The sequence below is a fragment of the Heteronotia binoei genome, chromosome 11 (genome assembly GCF_032191835.1).
Source record: "Heteronotia binoei isolate CCM8104 ecotype False Entrance Well chromosome 11, APGP_CSIRO_Hbin_v1, whole genome shotgun sequence".
Taxonomy (NCBI): domain Eukaryota; kingdom Metazoa; phylum Chordata; class Lepidosauria; order Squamata; family Gekkonidae; genus Heteronotia; species Heteronotia binoei.
The window spans coordinates 16,631,158-16,647,391 of record NC_083233.1 but is presented as its reverse complement, the minus strand read 5'-3'; the positions used below and the strand labels follow the sequence as shown (position 1 = coordinate 16,647,391).

Genomic DNA, 16,234 nt, shown 5'->3' with positions numbered 1-16,234 from the left:
TCCAACGTAGCTTCTGTTATGTTCTTATGCCTCAGGAAGATGAAGAATAGATTACTGGACTAATGTAGAACACCAGTAAGACTGGCTATTTTATATTTAGAGCGGCAGCCGCCCACAGAATTGAGACGCCTGAAAGAACATCAACAGCAGATGCAACTCAAGATGGAAACAGCAGCGTGGGATGTGGAAGTTGGGGGGGGGAGGTGTTGGAAAATTCTTTATAATGCTGTAAAACAGCAGAGTCACACTGAGACTTTTCAAGCACGAGAGGTTCTCTCTCTAGGTCCTTCTGGAGTTGAACAAATTGATTGTTGCTTCACATTTCCAGCAGTGCTTGTGGCTATTAAGAAGATGAATTAGCCTCTGAGGGTCTAACTGGGTGCAAAGGCAGCAGGTCCGTCTGTTTAAAAACCCAGATTTGACCCACCCATGTAGAAAGCAGCAGATGAGTGTCAGCCTTAGCCAGCAAAAGAAGCGCATTGGCACAGCATGCAAACCGCAACAAAATAAAAAGCTCAAGAACAGCCACTGTGGCAGAGAAGTTAAGATTGGTTGTTGTTGTTCACTTGCACAGTCAAGTCCAACTCTTTAAGACCCCATGGACCACATCGCACCAGGCCCTTCTATCTTCCACCGTCCTACTAAATTCGCTCAAATTCATGTTCGATGCATCAATAATACTGTCTAACCATCTCATCCTTTGCCATCCCCTTCTTCTTTTACCTTCAATCTTTCCCAGCATCAGGGTCTTCTCCAGTGAGTGCTCCCCCCTCATTTGGTGGCCAAAGTATTTGAGCTTCAGTTTCAGTATCTGGCCTTCCAGGGAACTGGAACGGTGGCTCAGTGGTAGAGCATCTGCTTGGTAAGCAGAAGGTCCCAGGTTCAATCCCTGGCATCTCCAACTAAAAAGGGTCAAGGCAAATTAGGCATGAAAAATCTCAGCTTGAGATCCTGGAGAGCCGCTGCCAGTCTGAGAAGACAATACTGACTTTGATGGACCAAGGGTCTGATTCAGTATAAGGCAGCTTCATATGTTCAACTGTCAGAGTTGATTTCCTTAAGGATTGACTGATTTGATTTCCTTGCTGTCCAAGGGACTCTCAAGAGTCTTCTCCAGCACCACAGTCTGAAAACATCTATTCTTCGTTGCTCGGTGCTAAGATTACCCAAGTTCAAATCCTCACTTACCCATGAAACAAACTGTTGAACCCAGTTTGCTTCATGGATAAGTGGGGACTTGAACTCAGGTTGCCCCGTCCTACCTCAAAGTTGGTGCTGTGAGGATAACATATGGAAGAGGGATACTATGAGACAGGGTGTGATATAAACCTGAGATAGAAAAAAAGGTGCTTGGCACTAGAAAGAAATTTAATACTTGTTTGAAGTGCTCCAAGATGTAACTCAAGTTCCAGCGTATGGATTCAGAGATGCTACGAACATGGTGCCTCCATCCCTGCTCTCTTTCACTTCCTGATCACTGCTCATCTCATTAATAAGGAGTTCTTTACCACAGACAATACCAGTCCCTCCCAATGCCGTATCCATTGACTTCCCAGAATATACACCCAAGGGTCTATCTCCCATCATCTGGTACCAGAGAAAAACAAAGAGTGAGAGATGGGATATCAAATGCCTGTTTGTGCTTGAAAGGATCATTTTATACATCACAGGTGCATAAAGGTACAAGGGAGGTGGGAGGAACTGGAGTGGGAAAATAGCTGGGAAGCCAGTTTGGTGTACTGGTTAAGTGCACAGACTCTTAACTGGGAGAACCAGGTTTGATTCCCCACTCCTTCCACTTGAAGCTGCTGGAATGGCCTTGGGTCAGCCATAGCTCTTGAAGAGCTGTCCTTGAAAGAGCAGCTGCTTACAAAAGCTCTCTCAGCCCCACCTACCTCACAGGGTGCTTGTTGTGGGGGAGGAAGATAGAGCCGCTCTGCGATTCAGAGTGAAGGGCGGAATATAAATCCAATATCATCTCCTCCTTCTCCCTGTCTGCTTCTCTCCTCCTTTCACAGCCCTTTTCCAAAGCTGCTTTTCTTTAACAAGAGTCTTGGGATGGAGGTTAATCATATGCCTTGGTGCATGCTGTGTAACGAACTCCTAACCTCATCAACTAGAAGCTATAAAACTGAGATACTCCATGCACAAAGGCTGAATTGCAAACACTGGAAAAATGAGCACCCAGGAACCCATAACCAAGAGACGGCATACAGAATAACTTATCCTGGGAGAAGAAACCTTTGACTCACTTCTGTGACTGACTTAACACTGATGTTTACAAATTTCAAGCGCTGCCCTGGAGAGTGACTCTCCTGCACTTCTAGCTTCTAGCAAAATCAGGCATCTGGCACTTGCCTCTTTTATCTGTCACGCTTCAAAGAAATCAGCTGATTGTTCTTCCTGACTGGGTACAGGTAGGCAAACTCCCAGAGTTCTCAAGACATACCATGAAAGACACAAAATAATCAGCAAGGGCAGAGTTGAAACAAGCCCTCTGCAATTCCTCGTACATGTTCAAAGGAGCTGTCATCTCAAATACACACACGAACCCTCAGAAAATGTGTGTTTTCACCTGGGAATCAAGATTTTAAACTTCTGCGTCTGTGTAGCTTGAACCCAAGTTAGTGATCGATTGGCTCCCCAGAAGGACACGCAGAAACACATCTCCGTTATCCCGAGTTCTTTTCTTTCCATTTAAATAAAAGGACCTGGTTGGATTGGAACTATTCCCTGTTAATTTTATTGGGATTGGAAGCTGTTATTACTAAACCTGCAATGGTATATACCAACACTGTAAAACTGTTCTTTACAAGGCATTATGATTATATACCATTATCATCATCTCAAGTGTACAATATTTTGAGTAATAAGATTGACTTATGCTTTGGAATTAAAGAACAGCGGGTGAGTTTTAAAGTTACCATTTTTTTTTAAAAGCAGCAGAAAGACACATATAATTACCAAATATATGCATAAGAATCGGAAAGAAAAGTCTTTTGTGAACTGGGTGATATCTGGTAGGGTTTCTTAACAATCGTTTACTTAACAAGCATCTGTCTTTTAAAAAATGCTGCTCCTAAGCTTCTTGACACCAGGTACTCAAAGGGATTTAAACAGATGCAAGGGCCACCTGCAGCTTGCCATTAAAAAGGGAATGGAATTGCAGTTTGTGTGAAAGGAAAAGGGAAGGTGTGCAAACCCTGAGGCTAATTCATGGAACTTCTGACTCTGGTTTGGTGCTGCATCTGAATTAGCCATTATCAGGGCTTTTTTGGTAGAAATTTGCATATTAAGCCACACCCCCTGAGATTACCATTGTTTCACGCTGGAACTCATTTGCATATTAGGCCACACACCCCAACACCAAGCCAGACGGAACTGCATTCTTGTGCGCTCCTGCTCAAAAAAAGCCCTGGCCATCATGCTACACATGGAACCCTAACAAAACACAAGGCACCACAGTCTCCAAGCTAGACAAAAGCAATGAAAAGGACATGAAATTCTCAACAAACATATATATAAGTATATTACAGTGTAGAATAATCAAATAATATAGATGAAGTTACAGTCCATGAATGTTGAAGAACTTTTTCAGTTCAAAAACAGATGTTCTACAAATACAGCCTCATAGAGAGTGTCATCCTCCTTTCTTCCACTGGCCAACAGGACTTCTTCCGAACGAGAGACAGGCTTCCAAATAGGAGAGAAGGATCCCTGAGCCTGACTTGTTATTCGAATATGAGCAGTTTTGTGTCTTCCTCAAGAGCTGTGTCCTTAGTGTCTCAACCAAGTTTCTTACAAATGGAACATAGGAGCCTCCAACAATCACACAGAGCATAAGCTTCACCAGTATCCTTAGGCTGTTTGTTGAGAATTGCATGGTCTACACATGAAACCCTAGCTAGCCCGAGAACAAAGCTGGAGTCCAGTGGCACCTTCAAGACCAACAAAGTTTTATTCAGAATGAAAAGCTTTCATGCGCATGCACGCTTCTTCAGACGATAAAATGGGGGTACAGTGAACAGCGCCAGCAACTTGCCATTCTTTCTATTTGTTAATTTCACTATTTTGCCACTGGATTCTAACTTTGTACTATTTTGCATTCCACTGCCCACCAGCTGTATGCAGGCGCGGCTTACTATACTCCATTTCATCGTCTGATGAAGTGCGCATGCACACGAAAGCTTGCATTCTGAATAAAACTACACTGGTCTTAAAGGTGCCACTGGATTCCAGCTTTGTTCTATCACCTCAGACCAGCAAGGCTCCCCACCTGGAGCTAGCTAGCCCGAGATAGCAAAGTAAGGAATCTAATCCTGCAAGGACTTCTGGAGAGCACCTTTACTTCCTCCTGTATCCTCCTTTTATTATTTCCTCTTTCCCTACTCCTCATTGCCCCATAGTGTCACATTTCCCTTGCTTTATCCTCTCCTTCCCCACCCACCCACCAGCCTTCTGTCTGCCTCACATCTTCAAGCATATCCAGGGGTCGTTTTGTAGGAAAAAAGGTGCAGGAGCTCAAAAGCTTACCTCATTTGTATACGCCCCAGGATCTGTGTGCAGCGAGGAGAGAACTCCCCACTGCATGCAGACCCTGGCTGGAGGTTCAGCAGCTGCACTCCTGCGAGCACCTGCTGAATTCAAGCCCTGAGTATATCTATTATTTATTTTCTTCATTTGACCCCTTTCTATGATTTTATTCACTTAAAACATTTCTAGGGCGCTGTTTCACCCAAAGTCCTTCAAGGCAGCAAACATCAAAACATTAACCTTTTAAAAGCATTTAGTGTTTATATATACACTATTTAGTGTTTATATATATACACACACACAGGAGTGGAATTCTAGCAGGAGCTCCTTTGCATATTAGACCACACACCCCTGATGCAGCCAATCCTGCAAGGGCTTACAAAAAAGAGCCTTGTTGAGCTCTTGGAGGATTGGCTATATCAGGGCTGTGTGGCCTAATATGCAAAGGAGCTCCTGCTAGAATTCCACCCCTGCATACACACCTAACAAGAACATACATAACACCAAAATTCAGGTGAGAGACCAACAATGATTATTGCGGATATGCCAAACAAAACAAACAATAATAATAATAATAATAATAATAAATTTTATTTCTACCCCGCCCTCCCCGCAAAGCGGCTCAGGGCGGCTAACAGTAAGTAATATATTAACATAAATAGTAAAACCTTAGATTAGCAATTAAAATTACACATATAAAAACCCGTTAATTCAGTTAAAATACTTAATTTACAATTACATTATATATATATATCTGGCAGTAATAGCTGTTCTAGCGCTGATTCTGCCAGTTTAAATGGTGTTAAAGATGGCGGTTCTTCGTTCATTGCAACTCAGCAGTCCGTATCATTATAGGCGTATCTAAAAAGGGCAGTCTTGCAGGCCCTGCGGAACTGGTCGAGGCCCGCACCTCCTCCGGGAGCTGGTTCCACAGTGCAGGTGCCGCAACTGAAAAGGCTCGCACCCTGGTGCTTTGGAGCCTGGCCTCTCTCGGCCCAGGGATGGTCATTTTGTTTTTACTTGCTGACCTCAGTGCCCTCTGGGGTTCATACGGGGAGAGACGGTCCCTTAGGTAGGCAGGTCCTCGGCCATATAGGGCTTTAAAGGTGATAACCAACACTTTGTACTGGACTCGGTAGATAACCGGCAGCCAGTGCAGTCCGCGCAGCCCCGGCTGTATGTGCTCCCATTTCGGGAGCCCCAGTAACAGCCTGGCCGCCGCATTCTGCACTAGCTGCAGCTTCCGAGTCCGGCACAGAGGTAGCCCCAAGTAGAGGGCATTACAGTAGTCCAATCTTGAGGTGACCGTTGCATGGATCACTGTTGCGAGGTCGCGGCGTTCCAGGAAGGGGGCCAACTGCCTTGCCCGCTTCAGATGAAAGAATGCTGACTTGGCAGTGGCTGCTATCTGGGCCTCCATTGATAATGAAGGCTCCAGTAAAACACCCAAACTCTTTACCTGGCGCACTGGTTCCAATAGTGCGCCGTCGAAGGTTGGGAGAGCTATTTCCCCTCCCTGGGCGCCGCGACCCACGCAAAGGACCTCTGTCTTCGCTGGGTTCAACTTCAACCCACTCAATCTAAGCCACGCCGCTACAGCCTGCAAGGCCCGATCCAGGTTCCCTGGGGCGGAGCCAGGCCGGCCGTCCATTAGTAGATAGAGCTGGGTGTCATCTGCATATTGATGGCAACCCAGCCCAAACCTCCGGACAATCTGGGCAAGGGGGCGCATATAAATGTTAAACAGCATTGGGGAGAGAACTGCTCCCTGAGGCACCCCACAATCAAGTGTGTGCCTCTGGGATCGCTCGCCCCCAATGGCCACCCTTTGTCCCTGATCGGAGAGGAAGGAGGAAAGCCACTGTAAGGCCAGCCCCCTAACCCCTATGTCGGCAAGGCGGCGCTTTAGTAACTGATGGTCGACTGTATCAAATGCCGCCGACAGGTCTAATAACATCAGTACCGCAGAGCCGCCCCGATCCAGATGCCGCTGGAGGTCATCCACCAAGGCGACCAGCACTGTCTCCGTCCCATGGCCCGGTCGGAACCCAGACTGGCACGGGTCAAGGACGGAAGCGTCATCTAGGAACCTCTGTAGCTGCAACGCCACTGCCCTCTCAATAATTTTGCCTAGGAATGGTAGATTAGACACCGGACGGTAATTCGCCAATTCAGCCGGGTCTGCTGTACATTTTTTTAAGAGAGGGCGAAACAAGAGAGGCGTTGGGAAGTGCCCCTCTACGAGGGATCTATTTATGATGTCCCGTAAAGGACTTCTGAGCTCCCTCTGGCAGGATTTAATCAGCCAAGAGGGGCAAGGATCCAAATCACATGTTGTTGGGCGAGCAGCGGAGAGGATCCCATCGACTTCCTCTAGGTCGAGCGGGTCGAAGCGATCCAGGACCAACCCCGAAGACAGGCACGGAGCCTCAATTTCACTCACTGTTTCCAAGGTGGTAGGCAGGTCTTGGCGGAGCAGTGAGATTTTATCCGCAAAATATTTCGCAAATGCCTCACAGCCAATCTCCAATTCTCTAATGTTTGGTTTGCCTTGTGGCAAAGTTATAAGGTCCCCAATTATTCTAAACAGTTGTGCTGGGCGCGAATCTGCGGATGCAATCTTGGCTGCAAAGTAATTTTTCTTTGCGGCCTTGACTGCCATCTCATACGACTTCATAAGCGTTCTGTAGGATGTTCTCATTGCTTCGTCCCGAGTATGTCTCCACTGCCTCTCTAGTCGTCTGAGCCCTTGTTTGAGTTGGCGCAATTCCAAGGTGTACCATGGGGCCAACCTCCTACGAGGGCGCAGAGGGCGCCGGGGTGCTATTTCGTCAATGGCCCTGGTTAATCGGTCTTGCCAGGTTTCCACAAGGCCATCGAGGGAATTGCTAGTGGGCCAGGGTTCCCTCAGGGCCGTTTGGAACCGTTCCGGGTCCATCAGGCTCCGAGGGCGAGCCAAAATAGGCTCTCCGCCCATACAGGGTTGGGGTGGCGTCCCCACACGAGCCTTAAGGGCTAGGTGATCCGACCATGGTACCGCTTCCAGCGCGATATCGCTCACCGAAATCCCGGACGCAAAGATCAGGTCTAGTGTGTGCCCAGCTTGGTGCGTGGGAGTCGTAACAAACAAGTCTTCACCTGCTGATGGAAGACAGTGATAGAGGGAGAAAGACAAATCCCCGGGGGGGCAGGGTTCAAAGTTTTGGTGCAACAACCAAGAAAGCCTTCTTTTGGGTTCCAGCCATACAGTCTCAGATGGCAGAGATGCCCAAAGCAAGGCCTCTGAAGTGGATGGGTAGGGCTCAGGGCTTTTTTCGTAGCAGGAACTCCTTTGCATATTAAGCCACACACCCCTGATGTAGCCAAGAGCTTCCAGGGCCCTTAGTAAAGGGCCTCCTGCAAGCTCCAGGAGGATTGGCTACATCAGGGGATGTGGCCTAATATGCAAATGAGTTTCTGCTACAAAAAAAGCCCTGAACATATGAAACTACCTTCTATTGAATCAGACCCTCGGTCCATCAAAGTCAGTATTGTCTACTCAGACTGGCAGCAGCTCTCCAGAGTCTCAAGCTGAGGTTTTTCACGCCTACTTGCCTGAATTTTTTTAGCTGGAGATGCCGGGGATTGAACCTGGGACCTTCTGCTTACCAAGCAGATGCTCTACCACTGAGCCACCGTCCCTCCCCTGGGTAGGCTTCTTCACAACAGGGACCCAAAACAGCTTATTCCTCCTTCATGGTGTGGTAGATTAAACTGTGTGGCTGGTCCAAGATCACCCAGTGAAGTTCCATAGTAGAGTGGTGGTTTAAGCCAGGATCTTTCAAAGTTTAGTCATTAGAAATATTAACAATTACACAAGGCTTTCTTTTGTGGGGTGGCTGCTGTTTAACATTAGCAAGAAGAGGAGGAGTTGGTTTTTATACCCCACTTTTCACTACCCAAAGAACAGCTTACAATTGCCTTCCCTTCCTCTCCCCACAACAGACAGACTCTGAGGTAGGTGGAGATGAGAGAGATCTGAGAGAACTGGGATTGACCAAGGTCGCCCAGCAGGCTTCATGTGAAGGAGTGGGGAATCAAACCCAGTTCTCCAGATTAGTGCCGATGGTTCTTAACCACTACACTACACCGGCAAGCACAGTCAGATCTGCATGAGTCATGCAAACCTTGTGGTAGCAAGTTACACAGTGGTTGCTGTTAGCTCTGCCCCCACTGAGTTCTCCCCTCAAAGGCCAAAATAGCCCTGGAAAGGACTCTGCCACCCCCTTACCTTTTACTGACAGAAACCGAGGCTTGAACACTGGCAAGACTGCTACAGTTGCCTAGTAACTACCACAATGGCTACTGGCATCTCCTTTCTTAAAGGTACAGGCACAGCTTCTATTATTTTGGGTATGTAACACCCCAGCAAATTTGCTTTTTAGGTGTCTGGTTTTACCACAAACCTGGAGCTTTTCTCAGGGTTTGCAGAAAGAGCTGTCTTGACTTTTCAACTACTCCAGTCTCCAAATGTAAGTATTCACAAATTTGGCCAAATTGAGAATAAGATATATTGATGATAAAGGTCAATAGGGACACATAAGGGGATATATAAGGGTTAAAGTACGCACTATGTTAGCGCTGCATGACTGGAATTCTTTGTGTGTAGATAGATCCTGTTGCATTGAGGGATGCACATAATCTGGATTGGCAGTGTGCTGTTGGTGGTGGTGGGGGGAGATAACTCCTCCCTTTTGCCTCATTGTGTCTGTTTTTTCACCGTGCCCAATCTGAGCAATCCTATAAGTACCCAACTTTTCTCCTCTGCTAAGCCTTGATGCATTCCCACTCATGGACTTTTAAATTTTCCAAATTTCCAGAATGGCTATCTCCTTCCAACCCCAGCAGAGATAGCTTTACAAACTGTGGAACCCCAGTGATACATTCACCACAGGAAGTGGTGGTGACTACAAGCATAGCCAGCTTCAAGAGAGGACTGGATAAATATATGGAGCAGAGGTCCATCAGCGGCTATTAGCCACAGTATTTTATTGGAACTGTCTGGGGCAGTGATGCTCTGTATTCTTGGTGCTGGGGGGGCACCAAAGTGGAAGGTCTTCTAGCCCCACTTGTGAACCTCCTGATGGCACTTGGGTGTTTTTTTGGCCACTGTGTGACACAGAGTGTTGGAATGGATGGACCATTGGCCTGATCCAACATGGCTTCTCTTATGGTCTTAATTCAGAAGCAGAAAACTCACTCCTGAACGCATTAAAGAAAGCCCAGTTTTCACAAAATGGTGGAATGCTGCCAAGCTTGGGAAAGGGTGGAATTAATTTTGATTCCTCCATAGTAAATGTGTACAGTTCCAAATAATTAAAGAAAACAAAAATCTCTCACCAAATTGATCAAGCATACTGAGTAGGTAATAGGGAGGAAGTAATTACATCCGCCAGAAGCCTGTAACACTCTTCAGCTACTCTCACAGGGTATAATGATTCCTCACTTCCCTTTTTCTTTACCTGGTCAGCACCTTTCCTTCTTCACTTCCCTGTCTATCCTACTCAACTGTTTAACGGTACCTAAATATATGCTAACCCAGCCCAGGTTTATGAACCAAAAGATGCTTCATTTGCCTATGACAGATTATGGCCCAAGAGAGGCAGACATTAAGAACATAAGAGAAGCCATGTTGGATCAGGCCAACGGCCCATCAAGTCCAACACTCTGTGTCACACAGTGGCAAAAAATGTTATATACACACATACACTGTGGCTAATAGCCACTGATGGACCTGTGCTCCATATTTTTATCTAAACCCCTCTTGAAGGTGGCTATACTTGTGGCCGCCACCACCTCCTGTGGCAGTGAATTCCACATGTTAATCACCCTTTGGGTGAAGAAGTACTTCCTTTTATCCGTCTTAACCTGTCTGCTCAGCAATTTCATCGAATGCCCACGAGTTCTTGTATTGTGAGAAAGGGAGAATTCATTAATTCAAAACAAACTGTTTTGTTGCATTTTTGAGGGGAAATGTCAGGTAGGTATCAGGTTTGAAACTTGGTACGTGAAAAGGCAACAGGTATGAGGTACCTATGTATAATTATAAACAATAGCTAGTTTGTCACAATAAAGTAGCCATTCTATTATACAGACAGGTCTCTAAAACTGTGGAGAGAGATCTCTTGGCACTCGCTGTTTAAATAAACAAGCATATGCTTCTTTGTCTCAAAATTACTTAAGTTTGTAAAGGCAAGAAGGTACACACAAGTTACAATTTTCCTTCTTAAACACTTGATAGGCATCACCCCCTTTCACTGGGAACTAATTCTCTCAGGGAAGAACTACTGGTCCTTCTTCCTTAATTCAGGGTCATCATTGAATCCTCCCACTCTGCTTAACTGAATTCCATTGTACTAACTGGCTCTCTTAACTATAGAATTCCATTTGAACCTCTTGTCAATCAGGATTCTCAGATCGGGTTATAGCATTAACCATTTACTGTCCATTCCACAGAACAATAACAATAGCAAGGAATATGTTAATTTTTCTCTCTGCCTAGGTAACAAAATAATGGAATCCAATTTCACAAGATGTATTGGCAAGGCAGGAAAGCAACCGAGAAATAGGGTAACTCCCACCACTGAGGGCAGGAAGTTTCAAACTAAGATCTGCCTCTTTAACTAATTGGCAGGAATTACCCATGCTGCAACAGTAGTGTGTGCTGTAGCTATTGCAGAATTAGACTATTATGGGGCCTGAAAAGCCAGTCAACAGGCACAGAATCTCCCCCTGCCGTTTCCCCGGAGGTTTAGTGCATCCTGGGAAATATTGTGTTATGTCAGGCACCTTGGCAACTTATGTTTTCTGGGATTCATCAGGCCAGGAACCAAGGAAATTGCAACAAAAGTGGGTTCAAGGTTCTCTGCATGCCAACTGAACAGCTACCTGGCTGCAGGTCGCCATGTACCAGTTTACCGCCGCAGTGGTAGTAAATGGAAAAGGGGAGAGGGATGACCACAGAATGATTTTTACAAGACTTCAAGAGCTTCGAAAAGGGCTTCGGAGTAGGGATGGGCAAGAATCAAAGCACGAATTGTGATCTGTGCCTAAAATAGCCAACTCATGGTTAAGATAGCTGATTTGTGGTTTGTTCTGAATCGGTTCAGGTACTCGTGCTATGTACAACTTGCTAAACGAAGCGGCTTGTTTTGGGGGTGGTTCATCTGTGTCATCATCAGCTGGGATCCTCCTCATGCACCACAACATGCCCAGCATGATGATGTCACCTGGAAGTGATGCTATAGCACCAGGTGTGTCACCCCAGCACTTTCGAGTGACATCATCATACCGGCACACTGCAATGCGCCAGCAATTTCTAGCCCTCTCAGGGGCCGTTCCATGCCTTCCCAAACCAATCAAAGCAACGAACCACAATTTGTTCAGAAAATCAAAGCACTAAATGAACCAAATCACTGAATCGGGCAAATCAACAAACCACGAACAAAACAAACCACCATTTTCACATTCCATGCCCATCCCTAGCTCAGAGTCAACCAAACTACTGATAATTTTTTAGCCTATACCAGGATCCTCTTCAGCTCCGTTCCCCACCAGCTCTGGTGATCTGCCACATTTCAAGCTTGGATATAAATTCAGTGGAAATTTGAGAGAGACACTAACTTCTCAATAAAAAATCATATAAAATCATACCCATTAAAATCGGCCATGTACGATTAATTATGGAGCGCAGAAGAATGAGCAAACTCAACATGTGTTTTTTCACATCAACCCATATGGTCCCTTCTCGTCGTAGAAAACAACTTCCCCAAAATGGCAGAGACATCCATCTTTTAGCAGCAAGAGAGACTGCTTGGCCTTTAAAGAAGCCAACTTTAATAGCACTGATCAAACAAAAAGTTTGAGGAGCACTGATTAACAATCCAACTTCATATTCAAGCAAAGCATGTTGTAAACACACAATGAGGCGCGCCATGTGTGGGCATTTCAACAGGCAGTACCAGAGCTTTATTAGACCTCCCTATGCCAAAGAGAATAACAGCCTCAACAAGGATTGAGTTCACTATTAGAACAAAGCAGTAGACAAGTGCACCTTTAAGACCAACTAAGTTTTATTCAGAATGTAAGCTTTCATAGGCTCTTAAGCAGACTTCATCATACATATGGGAATGGATGCAGCAATTCTTAATAGAAGTTTGCAGTGTGGAATCATGGGAATGTTTTTAGCAGATAAAAAGAATCACAAATAGGATCTGTGTTTGTTAGTGTAGGACAAAACGGCTGAAAAAACACTAGGTGATAAAAAGCAGACTGCTGTCATAGGAGTGCCATAAATCTAGGTAACATGCTGGCTTTGTTAGTTTAAATAGAGAGCATGTTTACTCAAGCGATTATAACATCTATATAGTTTGCCATAGGATGGGTTGGTATATGCAATAAGACAGCCAATATCCCTCATTTGAGTATGCCAATACAAAAAAACAAAAATTCTGATACACTGTTCTAAAAGAGAAATAATATAAGTTAGCCCTTAGAAAAACAGGGTGCATTAAAGCATAGTGGAAGGTGGGTTAGTATATGTAATGAGACAAACAGCCCACATCCTTATTTGAGCATGTCAACACAACCCCCCCCCCAAAAAAACCCCATTATTCTGATACACTGTTCTAAAAGAGAAGTACATTGGAACACTGTGGATGCACAGCTACACTCAGTGAGAGTTGATTTAGCATATGTAATGAGATAAAAAAACCAATATCCCTGTTCAGTCCTGGGGAGGTGTTTGTTCCAAGTTTTGTAATAATTTTTAATTCAGCAATTTCTCTCTCCAATCACTTGTAGTGGGGGGGAAAGCAGGGAGCGACGTGATTAGGGTAACTCTTGGAAAGCAGACAAACTAAAACAAGACACAGTTGTGTGAGCGACAGTTGCAAGAGCTTAACAGCACGTGTGCCAAGGCAGGAACGGCTTACTACTAGAAGAAACAAACTATTCAGTGTGTTCCAATTTCCAAGTCAATGCTACACATTTTTGAGTGACAACGAAATATAATTGTGACAATTATAGTGTAGCAACAGAGGCGTATAAATCACATCCCCAGTAACACACCATGCATGTGACAACTGATTTGCAGTTTGCTATTAAAAATGTTGTCCCGGCTAATCTGATACACACACACACGCACATTAAAAAGCATACCTAAGAACAGTCAAGTTAAAATCAGAAGTGTATCCAGAGTTCATCTGATATGCTTTTTATAGGGCTATCAATCTGAGGGGAGCCAAGTCCTTCCCTCCTCCTCTGGTTGGGGAGGACAGAGAAAGGTGGGGCAGCAAGCCAATCCTGGCATGCCTCTCCTGCATTCTGGCTTCCGAAACAGGCAGAGAAGTGCCACCTGTTCCCCTTTGGGAAGAAAGTTGGGTCAATTTGTGTTGAGGAACAGTCCTGAATCCCGATCCACTAAGGTGACTGAAACTTCTGCCACCTGCCCTTTGGAGGTAGCACTCTCTCAAGGAGGCCACAGTGGTCCAAGCTGCCTATAAGACACCCCTCCACCAGGGGTGGAATTCTAGCAGGAGCTCCTTTGAATATTAGGCCACACACCCCTGACGTAGCCAATCCTCCAAGAGCTTACAAAAAAGAGTCTTGCAAGCTCTTGCAGGATTGGCTACCTCAGGGGTGTGTGGCCTAATATGCAAAGGAGCTCCTGCTAGAATTGCACAGCTGTCCTCCACACACACATCACCAGCAGGATACGCATCTACCACCAGATGCCTAGGATTTTAGAAGGAAAAGGAATGGCATTATGGTGCCTGCTACTGGCCTAAGGTCCAAGGATATTCTGGAGACTACACCCCCTTCCTCCTATGAAGACAGGGTTGTCAGGCAGTGTCTGGAAACCAGTGGGAGAGTTTCTTGTCACCTCCGGCTCATTCTAGGAATCATCAGGAATTTTACAGTCAGAATTTCTGCTAAGTGGTCAAGGCTTTATTTTTCTTTAAAAATCCAGGGATTGTTATGCAGCTGCATCTACTATTCAATTGACAAGATTGGCGGGGAGGAAAAGGGGGGGGGGGCGTCAGAAAGGTACAGGAGCTGTGCTTCTGTGAGCTCCTGCTGAATCTGAGGCCTGCCTACACCCATCTCTTGCCCCTACAGGAAAATAAGAGAGAGGCACAAAGTCTAACATACTTGTCATCAAGAGTTATATGCAAAAGGTGGCTGTTCTGTCACTCCGCCAGCATCTTAGCTCAAGTCTGGAAGCTTAAAAGAACAGCATGAGTCAACGCACAGCCTTTATAGCAGGACCAGAGGAGCCTTGTGTACAGCTTCCGCAGCGTTACTTCGGAGGCTGTGTGAAGGCTCACCTTCTCTGCCTTTGCCAAGGAGACAGGTAAACAGTAAATGGCTTTACTACGTTTGAAGTCTATGCATATGCAAAGGATGCTGGCTGGACTTGTGTACTTCTCAATCCAGAAAAGCATAAGAAAACAAAGGTACCATCAGAAACCAAACAACTAGGGGAGGCCAAAAACTGCTTGCAAACTTCCTCTAAAGGAGAAATTAAGATTACAATGAAAACAGCATTTAAGGAGGACATTTTTTTTTTTGCAGGAGGCTATGTAGAATTAAATGGCACAGAGCCAGGGAGTGAAGGATCGACTCAGGGCTTTGAAGGCTTAAAAGGGGGGGGGGGGGAGCTGAAGTCCATAGGGCGAGGCAACAGACATTCTGTTCTGCGTGATTCAAGTGTGCATCCTGTCTCACCTGCCGAGTGAATCTCTCTGCAAGAAAAGCAGATAAACGGTATCATGACCTTCTGTTTTGGTACACAGGGACATCTTTGCAGCATGGTGTGCAAACTAAATACAAATATTAGACTCCCTCTTCCCCCCCACCCCCCAAAAAAAGGATTTGGGCCTCTGAAGTTCCAGTTCACAAAGCTGTGCTTCTATTGCATATTGATAAAGAGAGTCTAAAGTGTTACATGCACAAGGAACAAACATCCAATTAACTGTGAATTTAATTTGGTTCCACGTTACATAAACCAAAATACAGCACAAAAACGACTGCACAAATTTTGGCTCCTTCCGCCTAAGATGCCTCCCAGATGTGCTATTGCTTGGTTGTTTAAGTCTACAGTATCCAAGTTTTCTCCCATCTGCCCCTCAGAACTGTATTTCTCTGCAGCTAAATACATAACAAATCCATCTCTTAGCAAGGAGTGTATAAAATGCAATGAAAGCTCAACAAACCAGTCTTTCCCCCACAGCCACTGGTCTGCCGAGAAAAATTTGCATGTTCTGTGTGTCTCCACCATTGGATGTTTTGGTGGGTAGTGACCAGAGATGGAGCTCTCTCTGTCTGAGTGTGGTGACCTTGTTTGCAAAAAATATCTGGAGAGCTACCGTTGGCCAACCCTGGTATACTGGATCCTGGGAACTGGGAAAAGGAAGCTCTGGCTCTTTCCCTCCCTCCCCCTCCCAGGGGACCAGGAGGGGGAGAAGCCTCAACCAATGGATAAAATCAAGATTTTGCTGCAGCTCCTGTGCAATTGAGCAAGCCTCGCAAAGCAAGCTGAGATGCAGAAGGAAGCAAGAGAGAGGGAGAAGGAAGCAGATAACAGCCAGTTGCTCAGGGGCCAGATAGGAGCCCTCCAGGGGTCTGATTCAGCCCCTGGGCCACATGTTTGACAGCCCTG

The 16,234-nt window shown here is 45.6% G+C and overlaps 1 protein-coding gene across 1 annotated transcript in view; it reads right to left on the bottom strand.

The window, feature by feature from the left end:
• TENM1 (teneurin transmembrane protein 1) overlaps positions 1-16,234 on the bottom strand; it is a 713,021-nt gene that overhangs the window by 658,037 nt on the left and 38,750 nt on the right.